Here is a 24,342-nt window from a genome sequence, read left to right as displayed (position 1 = left end):
TGTTCCAGAAAACGTCAATATAGCAACTGGTTTCACTGCTGCTAGGCCGTAGCTTTCCCTTGATCTGTTTAGAAGTACAAACTCTCTCTGCTAATGGATCCGAAAGGAAATTTACGCAGGAAAACTCATTGTATTCCTGGGTAGGATTTGAAGTTTGATCATCTGTTTTGTGCATTGTTTATGGATTGTCAGTTTCTGGCGAAGGCAAGGCAGGAAACAAAAACAAATAAAAGCACTGGGCTCCATGCTTCCTTCCTGCAGCATCCCTTTGAAGACCCCGTAGGAGTCGGGACGGGGCACATGGAGGTCTTCTTCCCCTGACCCGCTCTCTCTTTGAAGGCATTTCTTCCAAGAACCTTTAGAGGGTAGTCCTAACCCCGCGTCAGCACTGTGGGAACCACCTCCTGAAGTGGGGTGTCTTTGAAGTCTTCATTGAAGGATGTAGGTGACAGTGGAGTGCCCCTGCCTGAACTCTGCCACAAACTGACTTCCCTACACACAGCTGCCTCCCTCACAGAAAGTTCCAGAAGCTGACCCTGTGCTTGGGCCAGCACCGCAGGAACTACCTTCCTGAAACAGGGACTCTTTGAAGGAGACTGGGGTCATGCAAGACTCACTGCCCCAGGCCTTTCTTCTCTACACAAACTGTTTCCTTCAACAAATGTCCAAAAATAAGCATTAACAATGTGTGAGCCTGTCGGATCTACCTCCCTGAAGTGGGTTCTTTTTTAGCACCTCTTTGAAGGGAATGGGGACACCTGGGGCGCTCTGCTGGGCTTTCCTTCCTTCTTTGTTTCTGCTTCTAGGAGCCAGTCCAGACTCTTTTTCAGCATCGCAGGAACTAACTTCTGTTAGAAGGAGGTTGGAGAGATGGGTTCCCCTTCCTCAGCCCTGACTGCTCCACACAAACCTGTTTCCGTAGACAAGTTTCAAGAGGCCTTCCCTTGACCCTGTGTCAGCACCCTGGGAATTATCTTCCTGAAATAGGTTTTCTTTGAAGACTCCTTTGAAGAAGTTGGAGGACCCTAGCCCAGCCCTGCTTTGGAAGTTTCTTGAAGCCGACTCTGCCGGCAGTGCTTACTTTGAACTGGGGTTGTAGTTAGGGCCGACCAGCACTTACTTTTCCTCATCAGATTTTGACCCAGAGCAAGTGAGGGTATAAAACGCAAGGGGAAAAAAGGCAAAAGAAAAAAGGAGAAAGCAGGGACCTGCAAGATATAGGGGCAGGCCAGCACACAGTTGTGCCTGCCATGGGGTTCTGAGCAAAACTTTGGGCCTCAGCACTTATTCTTTTACAAATTAAGCACTACCTCCATGCACTTCAAGAACTACCTTCTAAAGGTGTAGTCTCATTGAATGATGTGGGGCCAACTCACCCTCTTCGATTTGCATTCTCTGAACAAAGCAATTTCATTCTAGAAAACTCTAAGAGACAGCCCTCAATATGTGGGAATAGTGCAGGAACTACCTACCCAAAGTGGACTGTGTTTCAAGGCTCCGCGACGGAGATAGGCACATCTGGTCGAATTTGAGCATCTCTGACCAGCTCTTCCTTCTTCACACAAATCCATTTTATTACAGATGTTTCTGGAAGGCACCCAATTTCCTTACAAAAGCCTACCCATCGGTCTCTATCGTCCAGTGTACCAGCTTACTTGAAAAATAAGAGTTTGAAAAAATCTGCAAATCGGTCCTCAGCTAATCTTAAAAATGAAATAAAAAAATATGAGGCATTCAAAGAAAACATAGGAAAGCCTCATAGCCTTTCAATATACACTCCCTAACAGGTCTTCTCAGAAGGAAAATGTCCCCCTCGTGAAGTCTAACTACTTCAGCAACCAGATGGAAGGAGCCAAAAAGAGGCCAAGAAAACTCTTTCAAATGTTGAGTCTTGCACTACAATGGCCGAGTTTGAAATCAAGGTAGAGAAATGCAATGCAAAGTTCTTCCCCAATCAACTAACCAGATTGGCAAGAATTCTACTCTTCTCTCACCTGACACAACTATCGCCAAGAACACCAATACCCTGTGGTATAATTTCGAACTAATTACAGAAGAGTTACTCAAAGGTATTGTTACTCACGCAAACCATCTCCCACTATGCCTTAAAAAAATCAGCCAAACTGGCTTGACATTAAAATTTATCATTAAAATGTGGTTATGTGCCTGACCTACTGAAAATTGGATGTTAACCTTCTTCTTCAGTTTGTATCTTTATTGAGTTGTTGGTTTTGCCTGAAGGCCAGACTCCAAAATACATGAAACAACAGATGTAACAATCCCCAAAAGCAGTCCCCCACTCCCCTCTCCATTCAACCCAATAACACATGCTGGGTACAGTAACAGACATTGTGCTGCTGTACCTCTCCATCATCCACTGCACTGTGACTGCGACAGTGACTCCACTGCACTGCGACAGCGGCTGTCCAAGCTGCCTCACCGGCCCACATCGGCTCCCTCAGTCTGCGGTAGTCCAAGCTGCCAGCCTGTACCATCTGCCTTCCTCTCAGGTTCCGCAAGTGTATTCAGCATGTCCTTCCACATCTGCAAGTCGTCCGCTACCTTTTTATCTGTGCGCATCTCCCTCATGTCTTTCTTCTGCTAGCGCCCATTCCCTCATGACTTTTTTGCCAAGCAGCATATGTGGGGGGCCCTTGACACAGCCAGTGTATTGCCAGCCCACTTTTGCCCAACACTAGGATCATAGAGGCAAAGCAATACAGAATTTTACCTTGTTTCGGGTGCAGGATGAGTCCCAGCAGACAGTGGTGAACTGTGGAGAGAGAAGTTGTCCTGACCAGATTCGTCTTTATCTCCCTCCAGAATTCCTGAACAGGGTCACATACCCATGTCATATACAAGAAGGTGGCTCTAGAGATGCTGCACCGGACACACGCAGGCGATCTCTGTGGGTAGGTTGTATGCATCCATTTGCATGTTATGTATGTGGGACGTATAATATGAAAATGAATCAGTTTAACACAAGCATTGCTCACTATGTGCTGCACCAAGGCACACATCTTCTCCCAGTCCTATCTGTCAGTGACTCCTGCCAGATCCTCCTCCTACTGTCTCCTGGCCGTCAGAAGTGCCCATGGTCGATCTCCCTTAAGGTCTTTGCAAAGATGTGATGTCAAATGTCTTGTGAGGGTACAACCCACCAGAGACTCCAATGTACTGCTCATCCGAGGTCTATCCGGGAAGCATGGCCACCGCTCACTTGCTGTACTGGCTAGCTCCGCAAATTTTAAAAATTGGCCCGCTCCTATACCAAATGTCTCTAGCCTCTGCATAGGTGATGAATTTGCCCCCCGGATATAGGTCCCCCAGCGTAGTTCATTCCCTCTCCTCCAAACTCCGGTATGACATACTGAGGGATCCGCTGAAAGGGCTGCAACCAATTGAGGGGCAAATCCCCAGAAAAAGGAGCCCGCCTCAAGACTCACTTCACCACTGTCTCCCATGTGCTGCTGCTCTCCTCACAATGTACGGAGTCTCCTTGAGTTGTGCCACCTGATCCAAACTCCTTGAGAATCTTTGCCCAATCACAGGACTACGTTTCCCATGAAAATTATAGAACACTGTGTTGCATCCAAGGGCCACCCAAAAGAAACAGTGACTTTCAATCGGGGTGGCATGGGGGCCTACCCAAAAGAAAGAGTGACTTTCAATCAGAGTGGCATGGGGGGCTACCCAAAAGAAAGAGTGACTTCAAATCAGGCTGGTATGAGGGGCATACAACTGAAACCTCAATGATGGAGGTAATAGATAACACTTTAAAATCTTTGACAATAATGATAGTTGTCTTATCAGCCCTTTACCCCGTTTCTCGCCCTTCAAAACTGCCAATCATAAAATCCTCCTCTATACCCTGAAAGAGAGGCTTGAAATAAACAGCGCAGTACTAAATGGTTTGAATCCCTCCTTGCAGACAGACATCAGTGTGTTAAATTTGGGTAGTGTCCAGCGAAACTGACCCCTGTGACCTGTGAAATTCCCCAGGGATCAATACTTGCTCCTGTACTTTTCAACATTAATTTTGAGCACCTTGCATCACTTCTAACCAACACAGGAAATACCTTAGACAAGGGGTCTTCAAACTGGGGGAGGCTCCCCTGGGAGGCCATAAGTGATCCCAGGGGTGTGCGCCATGTTCTGCCCAAAAGAAGCATCATGCTGACAACAGCGCTTTGCTTTAAGCGGGATAAATTGAGCAGCAGTAAGCCACTCTGTGATAGGCCATAACTTACATCTTTTGTCATTTCTATCCTGGCTGGAAGTATAAGCCAGAGTGTCCCCCTTCCCATTTGATAATCCCTCTGTGGATACTTTTACGCTTTACTAAGTCTGGGCTGATCAAAATAGTGTTATTGGCAATCATGTATTTGAATTGCAGTTTTAAATGGGGTGACATAACTTAACGGCAAGGTTTAAATAAGTTTAGACATATTTAAACATTGCCTGTTTAATAGAATAATTGGGACAAATTCTGCGGGGGTCGGGGTGTGTTTTTTTTCTTCTCACTTTGGGGGTACAGCATTTAAAAGTTTAATGGCCACTGCCTTAGAGTGTTTGCTGCTACTGGTCACACATTTCTTATCATGCTGCCAATTCAGCATTCACAAATGGATAAGAAGGTTGACACCTGAAAGTAAATGAACTGAAAACGGTATTCTTCATAGTCTCTTCAATACCACACTTCTAGCTAAGTGAGAAGTTGATTAATACGGTCCGACCTGTAGGTTTACAAGCAGAAATAATGGATTTTGCATACTCTTGGTCATATTTGTAATGAAACTCAACTTTGCAGCCCAAGTGAAGAACATAGCCAAAGGTGCCTTTTTCCTCTCAAACTTCTCCTCAACTGCAAATATTTTCTACAGCTTAATGCTCACTTCATTGAACTTCCCAAAAAAGAATTGCTCCTTTAAAAGTTACCCTACGTGGTCCAACGAGGCTTGTTTCAAACTCTCGCAAATATGACCAAATATCAACTGTCCTGCCCTTGAAAAGATAGCTCCCAATCGAGGCACAATATTCTTGCCAAAATGCAATTTTAATCTACAAGTCACTACACCTAAATATCTTTAAATATATATCAGAGAAACTAATCATATCAGGGGCTCAAAGATGAGCATGGCTAAATTAAACCCTCTCAATCAAAACAAACACTTTAAGAAAAGCTCATCCTTTGCCCCTTTCTTTTCAAGGCACATGCCCGTGATTCGGAGCTCCCTACCAGTTTCCACCACACAGTACAGTTTCTTTAACTTATTCATATTCTCCCTAAAATCTCATTTAGTCTAAAACTATCTGGCTGCTTGATAACCCTTGTTACCTGCCCCATATTTATGCTTGTTTTCTCTCTCTTAAATGACTGCATGGAAATATATCATACAACATCTAAAATTAGTATGCTGTGTTGTGTGGAAGGGAGAGGGCAGAATAGCGCTATATCTGCTAAGATGTGGCACTGTTCTCATCTCTCCCTCTGTTGGCACAATTGTGACAGCCATGCGCCAGTGCAGACACACTCCACCACAGGGAAAAGGTGGCTGCGTTCTCTGAACCATAGGTTTGTTATGCTTTAAGATTTTCCCACTTTGTATGTGTGCCATACAATGCAGCACACAAGCAAAGTAGGACAAGCATTTGAAATGCAATGGGTCTTGCATTTGCTCGAGTTAGAGCTATTAGGGTTGTAAACTCCTAACCGGACTTTTCTTGCCACATAAATTGAAAATGAAAAGTAAAACAGATTCACATAAGCGAACCGATTCAAAGCGCCACAGCATGTGCGTGAAGGAGACACACAAAAGGAAAAAGAGGTTCGCTCGCAGTCAAACTTATCACCAAAAGTGCAATTAGCTATGTAACAGAGTCGATGGCCACGGTGGTAACCGAACCGCCCCAAGGAGGGACAAAGGTACAGCATTTACCAGTGATAAAGGATTTTTGAGGGGCAAGACCATGAATGAGCAATAGTGATGTGTAAGGTGGGAGTGGCGAAAAGCCCAAATAGATAACAACACGTTGGAAAAGCAGCGCTTGCGCACTGCTATGCCGAACCTAAAAACACGAGGAGGTATGAAATCCTTTCTCCTCGTTGAACCTGCCAAGAGGAGGTGTAGGATTTTGCCGCAAATCACTTTCTACAATTCTTTGCAGATAGGGTTGTGTGAAAGCCGGTGGGTGATTGCTCAGAAACGCCGATGTACCACCCATGGAACACCGCCTTGACGCAAGGTAACGCAAGGTAGTGCATGTAACTGTGCGTTACTTTGGGCTACTAGCCAACGTAAATCCGCAATTTGCGTTAGAGAGTAAATCCCACTTTAACACTTTGTGTCGGGTTTGTGTTACAAAAGCAAGACAAGCACGATGCAATCTGCGCCACAAATTATATCTGAGGTATGTCCACCAACCCCAACAAAACGTTTTCCTAATTCGGGGGTCGGGCCTGAACCTTGCCTGTAAATTGTGGTTGCCCCCTTCAGATAAAACGGTCCCCCAAAAGCCTACATCAGAAAATGGCAGGCAGCGCGGGTCGGCGTGACCTCCGCCCGGTACACAAAGCCCCTTCCTGGGCAGACGGCCCCCCAGCCTGAGCCTAACCGCAGTGCGAGCCGCCTCTCCCCGCGGCAAGTCCAAGGCCTGCCCTTGATCTGCGCGCCGAAGAGCCGGCCTCAGCGATTTCTCATAATGCCCCATTGAGGTCCGATGATTATTCACCTCGCTGGGCTCCAACAACAATAGGCCGCAGAACAGAATAACACTCTCCCAGGCCAGCCCCGCGCCTCATTAAACTGATTTCACTCTTGCTGCCGGTACCGCCTCTAGAGCGCGTCCCAGCGCACAAGGGCTCGCTGCCACCGGCCTGCACACTGGGCACTTCTGAATTCTAAGCTCATTTTCAATAGAGCTTTGTGGAGATCGGCAGAGTTGCATCAGGGCTCGGGGTTTACAGGGGGGCGAAGAGGGTAGCTAGGTAGAATTGCAGGACCGAGGCAGGATGAGCTCTTAGGACATTTCCCAAATTCCAAACAGGCTGAGTGGTGCTTCCCACAAGCCGGTGGGGTTGGTGTGAGTCAGTCACATGTCCGCGGAGCACGTGCTTGGCATCAGCCTGGTAGGAACTAGGGGCGGTCATGACGTCAGGCATCATTTGATTCCCCGAAGAGAACAAAGGGCGACCGACTCCTGGTCTCAGCCTCGTCTCCCCACAAGCCACTTACTTACCATCTACATAGCGGTAATGGCAGAGCAAAGTGCAGAAACAAAAGGCTGTTTGGAGCCAGAGGCGTAGTCGACAGTGGTGCAGCAGGTGCAGTGGCACCGGGTACCAGAGTTGTAAAAAGGCCCACTACACCCCAGTTGTGCATGTCTTTTACCAAATGGGTGTATTCTCCTTTATTGCATCAGGGCCCATGGCCTCCTTTCTATGCCAACGTTTGGGGCCCTGTTTGCCTTCTGTTCCTGCGGCTGTCATGCAAACTGACCGGGGTAACCATCACAGCGCTGGAAGTGCGAAAGGGCTGACAGGCGCTCAGTGACGTCAGTGAAACACAGAGATTTTCTTGCAGCCAAAGCTGATTCTGGATGGAGGTGGTGCAAGTCCAGAGCAGAAGTATTGTGTCAATCACCAGGAAGCACACGACCAACAAACATTCCTAGGACTGGTCTGAGACCAAAATGTGTTTGGGCAACACTGCCTCTTCTGAAACTAGGGCATTGACAGTGGTTTGGTCTTTTCTGTTCCTAAAATGTTTGGTTTTACTGCTTTAGTTTGGGATAATATACAATTGTCAGTCACCGCCAAGGTCATTGGAGGCATCAGCACTTAACCTACCAATAATGTTGGAATGCCGGTCCATTTCATACACTGTAATCTGTAATCACTTCAAACGAGTTCCTGTGTTCAATTTAATTGGGTAACCACTCACATGTGTGATGAAGTGTGCCAGAATTCCATACATTTTCTCAAAATGATGGTAAATGTGTGGGATAGCCTGTTCCTCAGGACTTCTCATCAGTATCAAAATGAGTTTGTAGACCATATGGGAAAGCTTTATTGACGTTTTGACCTCCAATTATTTATGAGGTCTCCTCAGAACGCCGTCCCTACTGCTCACACCTTGTTACTTCAATATGGTGACGGATATAATTCTCATATTAAATCAAGTAGCACATAGGATTGACCAGAAATTCTCCATATAGGCCTACGGGGCTCCACTTGCATATAAATTATGCCTCAGTCCCAGTTGTCACCAATCAATATGTTTCACATGAAACCCGCAATTTAGGTTTCAAACCGCGCTTTGTGGCCAAACGTTACATCTCCAAGTCGGCACTTCACGCTAGGTCGAACTGTCAACAAAGATTTCCCATATGGTTCAAGATCTAATTCTGATACTAGGGAAGAGTCCTGAGGACCAGGCTATCTCACATATTCACCGCCATTTTGAGAACATTGGGCAATATACAGTGTATTTTATTGCTTGTTTGGATTTATGTGTAGTTATATGTGAGCACTGCATCGTCTCCGCTTTCTGATTCACTTTCTCGCACCATGCTATATTGTATGATCATGTATGTTGCAAATTGAAACACATATAAATATTATTCTATTGATGTAAGAATCCAGCAGTATTGATTGGTTTATGGAAGTTTTGAACAATTAGTTACACTTTTAAGTGGTTACCCAATTAAATTGAACACAGGAACTTTTGGCAATTGGCACTACGCTCTGTTCAAATTAGTCCCAGGTGTCATTTGTTACATATTGATGCTATTTACCCCTGGGGTGTCCTTGTGTTCCATTTCTAACAGCAGTTAGGGGCAGAGACTTGAACAGGTAGTGTTGGACAGTCTCATGAATTGCAGTGGGGCACAAAATTGAGTCTTAACTAGTGACAGGTGTGGAGCACTGGCCCTGGTGGTAAGGGGTTGATGGGTGGGCAGTTTGAGGATCTGGCCACTGGGAAGAGCTGGCGGTAAGTGGGGCTGGCAGAAGAAGAAACTCATTGAGAGAGTGAAAAACAAGAACCGGGCAGTGTGAAGGACTGACACTGGTGGACAGTGAGGGGAGCTGATCGCAAAGGGCGGGAAGGGGCAGCTCACGCTGGTGGGCAGTGTCATTGATTGAAAGTGAGAGGAGCGGCCTCTGATAGACAACAGGAAGTTCACATTAGTAGCTGTGTGAAGAGCAGGAACTAGTGGGCAGTGGAAGGCACTGGCACTTGTAGACAACATCTGGAGCTGGCACCAGTGGGCAGGGTGATAGACTCAGTTTGGTGTCAATGTGAGGAGCTGGCAGCAGTGGACAGTAGTTGTAAAAATAGTGGCTACTGTGAGAATATGGTACAGCGTGGCAGAAAAGGGGCAGACACTGAGAAATGTGAATACAGGAGAGTATTGTGAGCACCTGACAGTGAAGAACAATGTGTGGAGCATAATCCAGTGGGCCGTGTGAGGTGTCCACACTGCTGAGAAGTGTGAAGAGCCAGCACTTGGTGGCATAGTCAGTAGCACTAGAGAGCATAGCAGGGAGTTCAGATTGGTGCAAAGGACATTACACCTTGATTTTACAATCGCCAAATTCACTTCTAAAATGTCTGCAAATAAACTGCTGTACACATCAAGGTGGCCGATCAAGCTCGAGTGGTGTAATGTCAGTCCAATAAATCTCTCTCCCAGTGCACATGGCCAGCATGCCAAAAGAAAGATACAGGGAAGCAGAGCACGAATAGCCTTTGAGGCCACTTCACTGTGGAACCTATAGTTAGTTTTGTATTTTGTGATCTTTGACCTCTGATACTCTCAATAATGAACCCCTCCCTCTTTTTTGTCACTTCTTTTCACCCAGTGATTTTATTTATAAAATACAAACAGATCTGCTCTTTTTTAAGTTTGTTTGTGTCTCTTTGTTTTAGATTCACAAATGCAGTGTGTGCGTTGCTGTATACGTAGGTAGTATGATCACCTTACCTACGCCATCTGGGATGTGGAATTAAACACTGACACATCGTCTCTCTAGTTAAATTAAGCTTCTTTTGTCTTAAGAAGCTCAGACAATGTGCTTTCTTTGGCAAGAAGCATCACAATTGTCACAGCACGTATAAACGCCAAACTTAGTATTGTAATGTCATTTGGGATGAGTGGGGCAGGGTCCCCCAGTTGTAAGGTTGCGAGATGACCAAAATGCAGCAAAACATAACTTTGCACTTGATAGCGGTTAAAAACAGATTTCTTAAGACCCTAGCTTTCTTTTTAAATGCACAAACAACATAGCCACTTTTTACGTCTCGCCTGTGGACAGCATATGCGCTATCGCTGCAAGGAGTATTGTTTATTATAAGGGGCTTTGAGCCAACCTGTTGCTTACCATTCTTTGGCTTTGTCAGTCTTCTTTGTTGCCTCCTAATTGGCAAGGTATGATGGCTTTACTTCCTTTTCTTTCGTGTGGAGCATGGACCAACTACTAATTGGTTTAGCTTGATTAGTGTCCTTTTGCTGTCCATGCACCGTTTGTGCTGTGATTCAGGTTCTATTTTCTTTATTTGCCTCCACTCCCAGCCACACCTGCTTTCCTTAGTGCATCTTCCCCTTACACCCAACCTGTGCTCTGTGTTGCTTCTCCTCCTCCCACCCGTCCTCCTGTTGCTTCTTCCTCTTTCACCTCCCTGCTCCAGTTGCTTCTTCCCCTCCCACCCCGTGCGCCTGTTGCTTCTTACTGTTTGCTTGTTTCCCCGCTTGTTTTCCATGTTGCTTCATCCCTCCCACCCGCTCCCTCCCATTGTCTCTGTTACCCCGCTATCCACCCCCCAAAAAACGCTATGACATGGCCAGCGCTGGCCGCATCATATGTTCCCTTCCTTGCCCGTTCCTCCTACCTCTCGTTGTCTGTACTACCCACCCTACTGTCCAGAAGGAAAAAAAACATTATGATGTGGCCAGTGCTGGCCGCATCATAGCGCTTTTTTATCTTTACTTTTAGCCATGCTGCACATCTACGCTGCTTTACAACATGACAAGTATACATTGGCAAATCCAGTAGCTCTTGCATAGGTGAGACCTGTTGGCATTGCCAATGCTAGGGATTTCCAGGAAGATGCTGATAAGTATCTCTTAGATCTGCCAGTTCAGTGTTACCTTCAATTTCAAGGGCCCACTACGCTGTAACGGAGACCATTGATGTTCTATAATTGACCCATCCCTCTGATAAAAAAAAATGCCAGAGCTACTGTAGGAGCTATAACAACCGAGGCCTATGGAATTATATGATTCTGCTGCTGCAGCGTTTTTCACATATTATTGATGTGTCTCACTCACCATATAATCCATTTCCTGCTGCATAATCTCCATATTTTGACAAAAAATTGTTTCTAGATCAAATGGATCAAGAGTTACTAAAAACCCATGACATGTGTTGCCACGTTGCAAAATTTGAATGGTTAACTTTCAGCTGCTGGGTGTTAATCTGGTGCTAATGAGATGAAGTCTTTAGCCAGACAGTGTTAACATGTGCACAAGTGACAAAATAATAAAGTAATGTCATCAAAAAGGTGCTATATTACACCACATAATTTGCCTTTTCTTGTTGCATAATTTGTTTCCCAATTGCCACATAGTATATTCCTGAGTTGCAGCATAACTCTAGTCAGTAGTCTTCGTTAAAACCTACTTTGTGCAGGGGAGGCAGGAATTACCAGCCCAAGAATCACCAATTCTGGGCGGTGATTCCTTCTGTGCACCATGCTATTCTGAGTTTCATTTTAGGAATGGGGAATAATACAGGAGATCCTCATTTAAGGGGCCCTAGCTGCATCTTTTTTCTCATATGAGCTCTGCTAACATGCACAGATACCTCCTGACTCCAGCAGGAGAAATAGGTGCCCTGAAAACATGTGGGAGACCGAATGTGGATTCGCACCCTGTGCATCTTGGAATCTGATGGGGCAATATACCACAGGACTATCAATCCACCTAACTTGTGGTTGAGGCCTTAATATTAGTTTAGATTTTATTATTTATTTTTTACATCTGCCTGCAGGGCCCCTAGAGATAGTTGTCCTGTAGTGCACACCCATATCACTATATGAAAATAAATAAAATAAAAAAACACTATGGCCCTCATTAGGAGTTTGGCGGGCGGTGGAGGCAACCCGCCAAACTCTTCCCGCCTTCAGACCCCCTGTGCAGCCTAAACCCAGCCAGCCCTAATAGGACTTCACCATATTGGACAGGGCCTTAACATTGACGCCTGCTCCATTAGGAGCCAGCGCCAATGTGGCGGTGCGGCGGGTGCAGCAGCACCCGTTGCACATTTCACAGCCCGTAATTCGGGCAGTGGAATGCATGACAGGCTGTGCATGGTGGCCCCTGCACTGCCCATGCCAAGTGCAGAAGCCCCCAGGGCACCCTCTTTATGCCCCCATTCTGCCAGCCTTTCCATGGTGGTGTAAACCGCCATGGAAAGGCTGGTGGATGGGGATTCCTAATCCCCAGGGCGGTGGTGCAAGCAGCCTGCCCTGGAGGGTGAAAACCACCGGGAACACCAGGCTGCTGGCTTGCAGCAGCTTAGTGGTGTCGGTGGTCCGACCCTGGCGATTCTGCCACGGCCATAATGTGGCGGTACCACTGCCAGGCTGTTGGCGGTAGGACCACAACCGGAAGTCTGGCGGTCATGCGACCACCAGACTCGTAATGAGGGCCTATATGCATTTTGCGTACACACTATTGATGCTTTCATTTTTTTTTATTAAGCATCATTTTGCATAAACAGTATAAGTGCGCCTACCTTGCATACACTGATGTACACATCGACATTTTGCACACCAATGCAAGCCCCCTTGTGCAGAGGCAGGACATGGGATGCAGTTTGTCAATTTCTGTCTAGTTCCTCTAGATAAACAATTGCAACATCATCTCCCTATTATTTCTACACCCAAACAAACAAGCATTGGCAAAGGCAATAGGTCTCACAAATGGGTGAGTTATGGCTTTGCCAATCGGATGAGGGCGGAGGAGGGAGAATGGGAGGGGACAACAAGAGGGTGGGTGGAGGTTGAATAACGGGAGGGCGGGTGTCTGTCAATAGGATGGTTAATAGTAGTTGGCACCAAAAAAAGCGTTTGAGAAAAAAGAAGCTTTTTAGTGTGTTTTTTTTCCTGCAGTCCTGCCTCTAAATTCTCTGAATCAGTACAGCCAGCACATGGCCTCCACAAACTTTACATCTTCTCTCTTAAACAGCATGCAAATACGAAGCACTGCAGGTTTACTTACACAGTTCAGAAACACAATTGAGAGTACGGGGTTCTTGTAACGGGGGCAGGTCAGTAGTGTATCACTTGTAGCACTACACCCCTTGTAATCCTCAACTAGAGGTGAGACAACAGTGGATTCTGGTGTATGGGATGGAAGGGGAATTTCCTTTACGGACTAGGTGGTCTCACACACTCAATGGTGTCATGCTTCATCATATGACCACCTAGCCCTACCCAGGTAGGACAATGCCACATGGGCGGACTCAACCTCACTGTTAAAGGAACAGGAGGGAGTGCGTAAATCAATTCTGGTTCTGGAAAAGGGGATCCAGCTAGACTAGGAAATAAAAACACCTAAACAGATACCTGTGCATGTATTTTAATAGGAGGTTCTGTTTGATGTGATTAAAAAGAAGACTGGGACACCAAGTGAGAGCAATGAATCACTGGGTCTCCTATCTAAATGGAAAAAGCCGACATGTTTCTGCCCACAACTAGGAGCTGGAGGGTCTCGGGGCATTCATCGGGGCGAAGGATCCCTGCTATACATGCTTTAGTGAGCATTGAATAATTAATAGTAATCAAGTAAAAATAATAAGTGTCACCCGAATGGGCGGGGGGGGGCCTACTTTGCCGAGGGAATACCTGGGGAGGACCTAAAGGAAGTGAGACACATCAGTACAGTACTGGGGGTGATAATGTGACACAGCAATACACAGCAATCCACAACACACATGAAAGAGATCATGCAAGACTCAGAAGTTCGCAGTGCATAAGGCATAATTCACATAATTAATAATATGGCACGTCATTGCGTGAAATATAACAAGAGAGGGGAGAAATTCTTACCCTATCACTAGAGGCTACTAGCTTCCGGTGTCCAGGAGAGGGAGCGTCCCCTTATAGCCAGACTCTAAGGTTAGGGGGACAAGGGGATAAGAGAGGAAGAAGGCACATGAGAGGGAAGGGGGCACGAAGGGGATGAAGACCCCTAAGAAACCGAGGGCAAGGCCCTCAAAAGTTTTTACACCAATTTGGTCCAAGACCTAAGGTTAAAGGTGGGGATAAGAACACACACAGAAAGAGTTAGTAAAGGGGGCGGAGAAAAAAGAGAGAGAGGAAAGCAAAGAGTTAAGTAACAGTGATAATAGCAAAGCTGAACGTCAAAACAAGGAAAACCACGAACATAGCAACATAAGCAAGAAAGAGAAGGAAATAGGAATATGAAAGAGAAACAGTCAGGAGTAGGGAAGAAATGGAGGAAGAGGGCGGAGAGGAGAGAATTCTTATCTGTGCGTCCAATGATGGCTGGCTCACTCACTGCATCAAAGGCGGGCGATCGCTATGCGCCTAGAACGACCTCTCGACAGGACCGCTTGCATAAAGTGGCCTGCGAGAGACGGGTAGATATAGTATCATTAATAGGCGTAAATGAGACTCAGCTGATGGTGTTTCACTGTCGCGGCCCGTGGTCTGGGCCCTGATTGGATGTGCGGTCGGAAGTTCCTCCGTCCGGTAAAAGCGCACCTCAACGTTGTGAGGCCGTGCGCCCGGAAGAATATAGTCGGCAACCCCGGAGGCAGTAGCACTCGGGGCGGCCGAAGAATAGGAGAGGCGGCGTCCTCGCGTGAGGCCGCGTCATGAAGGGTGCGCAAATAAAATGAGACTCGTAACAAATAAAATTAAACAATGGGTTTACATTAAACTTTGTATGCATATGAAACGTGAAGCAAGTGTTCCACGGTACTAAAATAAAAGCTATGTTGGCTCAAAAACATAAGTAAACTTTGCATACACATTCTACAACTGTAAATGCCGAAAAGCACCAAAAGAACATAAGCAGAGGCAGGAATTTTTTTTTAAAAAAAGATTTCTAACAAGAAACAGAAAAACTATTCAAAGCGTAAGGAAACTATACTTGGCCAGTGCTCCTCAGCCAAACAGGAAAGTGATGTATCAGCTGTGGGAACCAGTTAGGAGACAGCAAAGAAGAGTGACACTGCAGTCTACCTATGGTAAGCAGCAGGCGGATTAAAGTCCATTTACTGAATACAGCAGGTCTTGCAGACAGCGCTTGTGCGCTGCCTAGGCTCGACCTAAAAATAGAGCTTTTGTGGACAGTTTGCAAAATCTGAAAGTTTCTAACTCATGAAAACATCAATTTCTTTCAGCATACATTATACTGATAAAGTAACTAAGTTTATAAATATACCTGCAGCAGAGACCAGTGTGTAGCCATCAGGTCACATGTTGTCATCTGTGTGAGGCTTCTGTTGCTGTACGTTCTTCTGAGGTTGATAAAATGAATGCCATTTTGCAACAGTACTTCTAGTGCAAACTCTGCAATGCATTTTGGGAATGCAGAGGAAGGCTTGTGCACTGTTTTAGTTACATAATTATTGTAAAACAAAGCACATGTATTTGTTTTTGCTTAGATTCCAAACCTGTTGAACACTGGTCACTTTTTTACCTCAGATTGGACTTTAGATAGGTCATTTCAAATATAACGGCTGTCCTTCTAGGAGAAGCCCTTTTGGCAAATGTACAATGCTGGCTGGATCTCCTTGTCATGGCAGCACATTTGCCATAGTTTTTTTCTTTTTCAGAAGCCTTTAAGGGGGTAAATTGTTACTGTTCCTGATTGTTATCTCTTTCATACTTGCTGTGAACTGTTAAAAAAAAAGGCCAGCCTTAAAGAGAGTGAGCCTTCAGATGCTGTTAAGCGAGTGATCCTTTGGTGGAAGGACCGCCAGCAAGAGCTTCTGACAGTGTATGCATCTGAGGGTCTGCTGTTGAAAAGCAAGTTGTTTACCCTCCTCAGGCGATATCTGATTGACATACTGCTTAGAGACACCTCTAAATAACTTCTTAGTGCATGCACTAGGTAGGCCAGCTGGATCACAGGTTCAGAGGGTTTGTTGAACCCCCAGTTTGAACATACAGTAATTTGCGGAGGAGGAAAACTGGTCTTGACACCAGAGGGGTTCGGGGGAATTCACTCTCAGTATATCCTGATCTACAGAACAAGAGTGCTGTGCAAAAGAGAAGACCTGTTGAATGAGAAAAGAAAAGGTCAATATTTGAGAAGTAAACGTGGTGTACTAAGTCTAATGAGCATATGCTAGAGTAAAGTACAAATAAATAAATCCAATTCTAATACCACTGTCAGACAACATGAAAACTAGCTAATTGTAAATTAATGTGTGACCAACCAAATACTAAAAGAAATTCTAGTTTATCTATGCCCATCATGTCTGCCACTTTAATTGGACCACATTTACCACTTGAGCCAAAAGTCAACATTGTATCAAATAAATCTGTTTTCCCCGTCCATAGGAGTGTGCCGCTTTGAGTCATTTCCCTTGGAAGTGATTAGCTAGAAATAGATTCTTCTCCTTTATATTGTTGATGTCCTGATTTTATTTTCTCTAACTAAGAGAACTGTTGAAAAAGAAAAGAAATTGAGACTTAGAGTCAAGGTAAAATGAGAGAGCGCAGGAAAACCAAGAGATGCTGGCTTGTGGTTGATGAACGCCAATCAGTCTACAGGGACAAAGACTTGTAAAACTGTGCACCCAGAATGATCACTCAAATATTAACAAGGTGTGCCTTATGAATATCAAAACCACATTATCGATGGGACACAATAACGAGGACAGCATATCAAAAATAAAATAGACAGGTAAGTCTAGATTTTCAATAGCTAACTCCACAGGTATGCCCCTACACCACACATAAATTTCAAGACCCATAAATGTGGAGCTAAGAGTAGAAGACATATACTTCCCTATATGCACTTATCGTTCAATAATTTGCCCCTTGATATTCTTGTACCGCACTAGTATTGTGGTGTCAATATTCAGCAGTACAGTCATCAACAAGAGGCCATGGGCTCCTCCAGTCTGTGGAAATGATTGGGGCAGCTGTAGCCACACCAGCAGCTGTGCCAGACCTTCTTGGAAGCAGCTTTTCTGTGCAGAACTGCCTCATGATGGGCAGCTGAGACACAGCCCTCCATAGACATGAATCTTTGTTGACAAGGAAATCAGCTGAGGGCAGCTGTTCTTAGCAGGAGCAGATAGTCCACTGAGGATTAAATCAGTGCCCTCATGAGGAACTAAGGTCAATGTCATCTAAAGCTGCACACAGCTACAGATTAGATATGGTGTGCCCTGGAGTGTTTTGGGCAATGGGGTTCTGCCTGAATGTGTAGTTGCTATACATATATGATTGTACTGCCGTGTTGGGGCTACAGTTTCTATTGGCAACAAGAACCACAAATCTTCATTAACTCTATTGTAAAATAAACACTGCCCAGCATGGCGTTCAGCCACTTCAAGGTTGGGTCCCATATTGGAAGTGCCAACAGATACCATGCTTCATACTTCAGACTGGTTCCGAGTGAGACATCTGCTTTGGGGTCCCAGGTTTGGCACTTGGTTGTGGTTTAGACTTTGTTCCCGGTCAGAATCAGTTTTTTCCCCACTGATTGCTTCTGTGTGTGCTGAGAGGAGTACAAACTATTAACCATTTACTTTCAACACCCACGGTCCAATTTGAATAGAGTTCACTGACATCCCAAACAGGAAGGGAGTGTCTCATTGATGTTTTACTCTATGGAATCCCCCAAAGGACTTTCTTGCTTGGTGCGAATCATTTTTCAAAAAACACCTTTAGCTAGCATTTACGTGTAAAAGCGAGGATGTGTTTAACACTGTCTCATCGACTCTGCCTAGCTTAACTTATCCGCCAATGACAATTTAGGCGATTCCCAGTTTCATGTTGGAGAAACCCTTCGTTTGGATTTTGTTATTAAACCATGGTGTGGGATCACACCAGGGAACTGCCAGGGCCGGCCTGCTCCCAAACATGTCCTTGATGGAGTTGGACTTTTCTCAGTCTTTGCAAGAAATGAGTGCTCAATGCACTGAAGACTGCGAAACGGAGGGCATTATTGAAAGCTATATTAATTACTTTAATCTTTGAGGAAGATTAAATCTTTAGGTCATGTTCCCATTACACTTTCATCCCCAGCTACTGTTAATTGTAGCCAGTGTTTTCGTATTGGTTTCGGACGTGTGTCGTGGTCTGTTTGACTCCCACCTGATTGCCTATACAGGACACTATTATGACATTGACACTACGATGACAGTATTGACACTGGGATGACATTATTGACATTGTGATGGCATTAATGACACTATGATGACATTGACACTGTGATGACATTATTGACACTACGCTGAGATTCATAAAATACCCTGATAAGCAGGTTATCCTCCTTTCAGTGTTATTTTATTTCTAAATTCAAGTGGGTATTTTCCACCTTCTGAAAAATCAGTGGTAATCAGTGTTTATACATTTGGGAACTATAAACATTACGAGACAATACTTTGCCAGTGTTTGCAATGTATATGTTCACATACAACATTTTTGATGCAGTAGGACCATCTTTCATGTGAGGTGATGTGCACAGGAGTTTTTTTCTTTACATTTAACGTTTGTTTGAAGATAGATCAGTCGGTTCATGCTGTTTTGAAAGGTTCCACGTGGAGCTTGTAGGCTGTAAATTACAATCCTGGTTAAAGAGATAATTGGTGTGCCCCCACCATGAGCAGCTGTATGTGACCTGTAAATTAGAATCCATGAGGGCTTTAGTGCTCTTTAATCCAAAAAAAGTGTTCTGTGGACACTTACTACAAAGTGGCAGCACATTCGGTTTGAATTGTGCGCTATACAAGTGGATACATAAAGTCAAAACACACTTTAAAATCTCACTTTATCTCCAGAACTTTCAAAGTGAAATTGAAAGTCTACATCTTTCTTTGTCATTATCTGCTGTTTTGTCTGTCAGCAAGGTGCTCTGTTCGACTAGGTAAGACGGCCGGGCATAACCGTGAATTCAGACCTGCGATTGATACCACATCTCACCAAGGACACGGTAACTAGTGGACTATAATCATAATAAATACTATACAGTGACCTGTGGAGCTATTCAAAGCTGCCAGCTTACTGAAAACCATAAACTAGTTGCCTCCCGCACACACTTTCCCACCCATCTTACTGCTATCAGGTGCAAACCCTAACAAGATTGCCTTTCCTTGGTGGTCACCAAGCACCACATGGAAACACTTCCTACTTAGGATCAAAAGAGAGACAACAGCCTTTCAACCACACGCGCCCTATACAGTGTAGCGTGCTACCCTTATAGGAAAGCATTTCAGCAATCCATATAGAGGTAGTAAATACAATAGAAATTTTAAAATGCAATACAGTTGTTTACTTTTTTCCGAAACGGGGTTTAAGAATGGGATTAAGGGACAACTCAATGGCAGATCCGAATTAGGGGTATTATTCTAGTGGACAAGGCAGTCACTTAATGGGGGATTTAAACATCCTTCTAGGGTAGGGAAGTGCTGCACCCAAAGAGCTATTTAAATTTTCCCTTGCTGGAGTGCAACCCATCCTTCTGGGTTAAGACATCAGATGTTCTCTACATTGGGCTGCACATTTGTCTGGTAGAGACTTCAAACATCTTTCCTGGATTCCCACTGGGTCCTGGTGTGTGCTTCAGCTCCATGGTTTCTGCAATGCAGACACAAGTACTGTCTACTGGCATGCATCCTCTGGGGATCCAATGGTGTTCCGTTGTGAAAGATGCGGTCCTTACCCTGTGATGGAAAATGATGTTTATTAAGATGGAGTGCAATTATCCCTCTTGGAATTCTGCAATCCTCTGGGTTATAGGCATATATTGTCCCTTGAGAAGAATGCATACATCTCTCTCTCTGGATCCAGCAGTGTTCTAGTTGTGTGAAGCAAGAGGCCCTTGCCCTGAGAAGTCAACCACACTTCATGGGCAGAGAATGCATGCATCTCTCCATGGATCCTGCAATGTTCTGGAGTGAAGGATAAGATTCTTGTCTTGTGAAGGCATGTGTAGTCCTTTACAGAGAATGCATATGTTTCTTTCCAGATCGCAATGTTGTGGTCTGAAGGATGACGTACTTCACCTCTGAATGTGTGTGCAGTCCCTCAGCAGAAAATGCATATTTCCCGCTTTGTATCCTGCAGTGTTCAAGTGTGAAGGATGAGGTCCTTGCCCTGGGAAGGAATGCTTAGATCCTTTGCAGAAAATGCCCACATACCTCTGTGAATCTTGCAGTGTTGAGGTTTGAAGGATTAGGTTTTTGACCTGGGAAGGCAGATGCCCCGCATTTACAGTTTTATGTGCTTGTCATGGACTGGTGTTTGTAAACAGTATAGCCCTTCGCTGCAAGGATAGGACCTAAGAATAGTACGTATAGTCTAGAACAACGTTACTCAAAGTACGGCCAGCGGCCCCACGGACCTACCTTGGCGGCCCGCGAGACGCACAACAAACGCACTGAGCCTTGAAATGAGCAAAGCGCCCACTTGGCTGTAGCGTTTATTTTGCTTAGCATGGAGGATCAGAGGGGAATAATTGATGTTCCCGGAGGGAGGGATGAGTTCGGTGCGCGTGGAACTGCAGGGGGTTTCGATGTTCGAGCCGTCAGTCCATCAGGGTGACAGGAGCAAGCAGTCTATCCGCGCCAGATATCACTAATTGCTAAATCTAGCCCCTCTAAGCCCCGCCCCCCCCGCTGTCACTTCAGTGCGGCCCTCGGCCGCAAACCATACTGCAATTTTGGCCCCCGAGAAAAAGTTTGTGAGTACCCATGGTCTAGAAGAAGCACCAGATTAGGTAGTTTTCCAGAACATGACTGGCAAGGGATACTGACCTGTTAGCTGTGCTATTAAGATATTATGGCATGCTTCTGCAGACAAACAATCCTCAGGTCCTCATGGAACAGCTTGCTACGATGACCTTGCATACCTTAGATAAGATGTACCATGGGAGCGGCAGGAGCTGAAAAGCATCCTAGTTTATAAACATAAGGTTCAGTTGCTTATCTAACATCAAAGCTTCATTGACCATATATGACAGAAAACAAGGGTGTCCCATTTGAACATTGAACCAAACCGACGATGTCCCTCCGCAAGAAGGTTTCGAACTTATGAGTGACAATACTGTTTCCCTGGTAATGCATTCAAACTGTTTCTTTTTAATTCTCATCGAGAGGGTGGCAGAAAAAGCAAGTTGGTTGTAAAGGCCAGACACTTACACACATTCATATTTCCTTAGTTTTACAGGATTTAGTTGGTTTAGTTTTCAGTGTAATGGGTGACAGATACTACTGGGCAGAAGTGCGGAGTGTGAGGGTGGTGCGTACTTAGCGAGAGGAAATATGTTTTGGAGTTCTAGCTAAAACAAGGCAATACATAATACATACACAATACGGTAGGGCAGTAGTAGCAGTGGTCACTTCAGAGATCATTGAAGCATTTCATCAGAAGATATAACCTCAGGGTACTTATTCCGCCAGCAAGCTTCACCCCAACACCAGCTATACACAGACCGAAAAACGTATTTGTTAGAAGCAGTTGTATTACAAATTTTTCATGATATTTTACCACACATATCTAAACCATAAATCACTTCAAGTAAACTTCAGTCATAATTACAAGACATAAATCACATCCATAAGGTATATTCGGTACGCCAGTCCAGCTGCCACGATGCAAGAAGGCTGAGACTTCCTGGGGGGGGCGCTTATGTAGCCCCCCACTGGCATGTGCCGGCTGACGCAGCCGAAACGTTCCGATCCCTAGACTTCCACCCCCACCCCCACACCTCGCGAGGCGTGGGGGCGGAAGTAACAGGCCAGCCCATCGCACAACTAGTGCGAAGGGGTTCTTGGGCAACGGCGGCCCCGTTTCCTAAGGGGCCGCACCCCCCCATCTTGGGGGGCGCTTTTCTCTATGAAGTATCACTTCCAAAGTAGTAAATGTGACTTCATAGAAAGGCCTGGCTTTACTAGAGTTTACCCCCATGGTTTTTGAGAGGTGGCCATAATATTATTCAAGAATTTATCAATGTCAATATCACAGGTCCACACAGATCAGATGGGCAGATTCAAAGTTGAACACTGCTCACTGTAGTCACCCCCTACCCTTACACAAGAAACCCAGTTAGAAATCAGCGTGCAGATGAGTACAAAGATAATCTGATGGGATTTTAATGCCACCATGGACAGCTATTTGGAAACTTGTAGAGCAGGACCCTTGCCACCGAGTAGAAATGCTATGCTTTTGACCTTGACTGACTAACTGAGGCTTTGGAAATGATGGAGGAAATGCCACCTCTAGACAGAGCATGCACATTTTACTCTGGAGCACACCACTTTTTCTCCTGGATAGACTACTTCATACTCCAGGCAACAGACCTACGTTTGCTAAGTGGATAAGGATAGTGCAAGAGAGTGTGTCAGACAACTCACCATTGCAACTATATCAGCAGGGAAAACAGAATCTGTAGAATGAATGCATGGTAATTGCTGGATAATAATTTAGTGGCATTCCTTTAAGAGGAAACAAGCAATTATTTTGAGCTGAATTATGTTACGGTTGACACACAAGAAACACTATGGGAAGCATACAAGGCAGTGGTGATGGGGAAGATGAAGGTACACTTGAGAGGCTAAGACCAAGATGGAGAGAGTTGGTAAAAGTTGATTTACAAGACAGATTAGAAATCACACTGTGACAACTGCAGGTTTCAACCCATGATCTCCAATACATGGTAAGGGAGGCCTGGGTGACTTGGTTAGCCTTGCAGGCCAGAGTATATGGAACAGGAGATAGATGTGGCAAACTCCTGTATTTTGTGGCACACTGTGACATAGCTACCCAAACCATAACTGAAATGGTTAATGATTCCAGACAGGTTGGCCTGGATTCAGCTGGAATTGTCTCCGTGTTTGCTGATTACAACCACCACTTCATCGAGGCACCCCGTTCCTGTGAAAGAGCAGGAGTAGTCATTGTCCACAGAACTGTCACTCCAACCCCTGACTCAGTTGGAACGAGAGCTGTAAGATGCACTCCCATCCGAGGAAGAGGTAGTGGATGCTCTTAGTGCCATGCAGACCTGTATAACATCAGTCCAAATGGCCTTCCGGTGGAACTCTTCAAGAAACATTAGTCATTGTTGATTCTACATTAACTGACGATATTTAACAAAGTGTCCCAATGTGGTACATTCTTCAGAGACGGCTGGGGAGCCACTATCTCCATGATGTTAAAATCGGGCCAGTCTGCTGATCGGTGCACATCCAACTTGTGGTATCTAGAATCCCTACATAGTAAGTATCCTAGATAACACACCACTGGCACATTTTTCTAATAAATACTGAGATCAAAACATTAACAAACGTCCTTGAAAATAGGTTTGCAGTAATGATAACCTCTTTAGTCCACAACCACCAAAAATGAATCCTCTGGGGAAGCTGATATTGGCTGCATCAAGTTCAAAATGCACTGGCACGCATTCAAGAGTTGTCAGGGCATTGTGTCTTTTTTGTCTAGAGTTTGAGAAAACATTCAGTTCAGTAGGATGACAATTCCTCTGGCAAATCCTTCAAATAATGAAATTTGTCCTGCCATCAAGGCGTTTTATCAAAAACCTTGGGTGCGGGTGAGAATAAGTGGATGTTCTGTAATAGAGGTGCTTCTCAAATGTGACTAGCTGTCCTTGTTTGAGGGAGCAGCAATGTGGGATTATCTATATAGAAACCAAATCCCCAATTCCCTCCCAAGGGCTTTTCAAAGCAGTTGTCTGGGATAGAACATTGAAATGGATAAGAGCAAACAATGCAGTAACATGTGAGAGCCTCCTGTGGCATGTCACTGTGCACCTAGGGGTAATGCACTAGAAGGGTTCCCCACTGCACTCTCACTGGTGTTTCACAGATGAGCGACAGTTGTGGACCCAGCCACCTTACATCCTTTGAGATGCTCTTTCATGAGTAAGGACTCCATTGCACACAGTATTTTAAGTATTTGCAGCTTTGACACTCCCATTGCCTGAATATTAATGTGCCAGATTGATTCATTTTGCTAAGGCAGACATGGGAGCAAGATATTGGTCCTCCGCAAGATGGGGAATGGGTAGAGACAGGCCAGGCTGGCACTATGCAGACTGTCTATATCAGCA

Source organism: Pleurodeles waltl, chromosome 12 (assembly GCF_031143425.1).
Source record: "Pleurodeles waltl isolate 20211129_DDA chromosome 12, aPleWal1.hap1.20221129, whole genome shotgun sequence".
NCBI lineage: Eukaryota > Metazoa > Chordata > Amphibia > Caudata > Salamandridae > Pleurodeles > Pleurodeles waltl.
Note: the sequence above shows the minus strand (reverse complement) of the source record.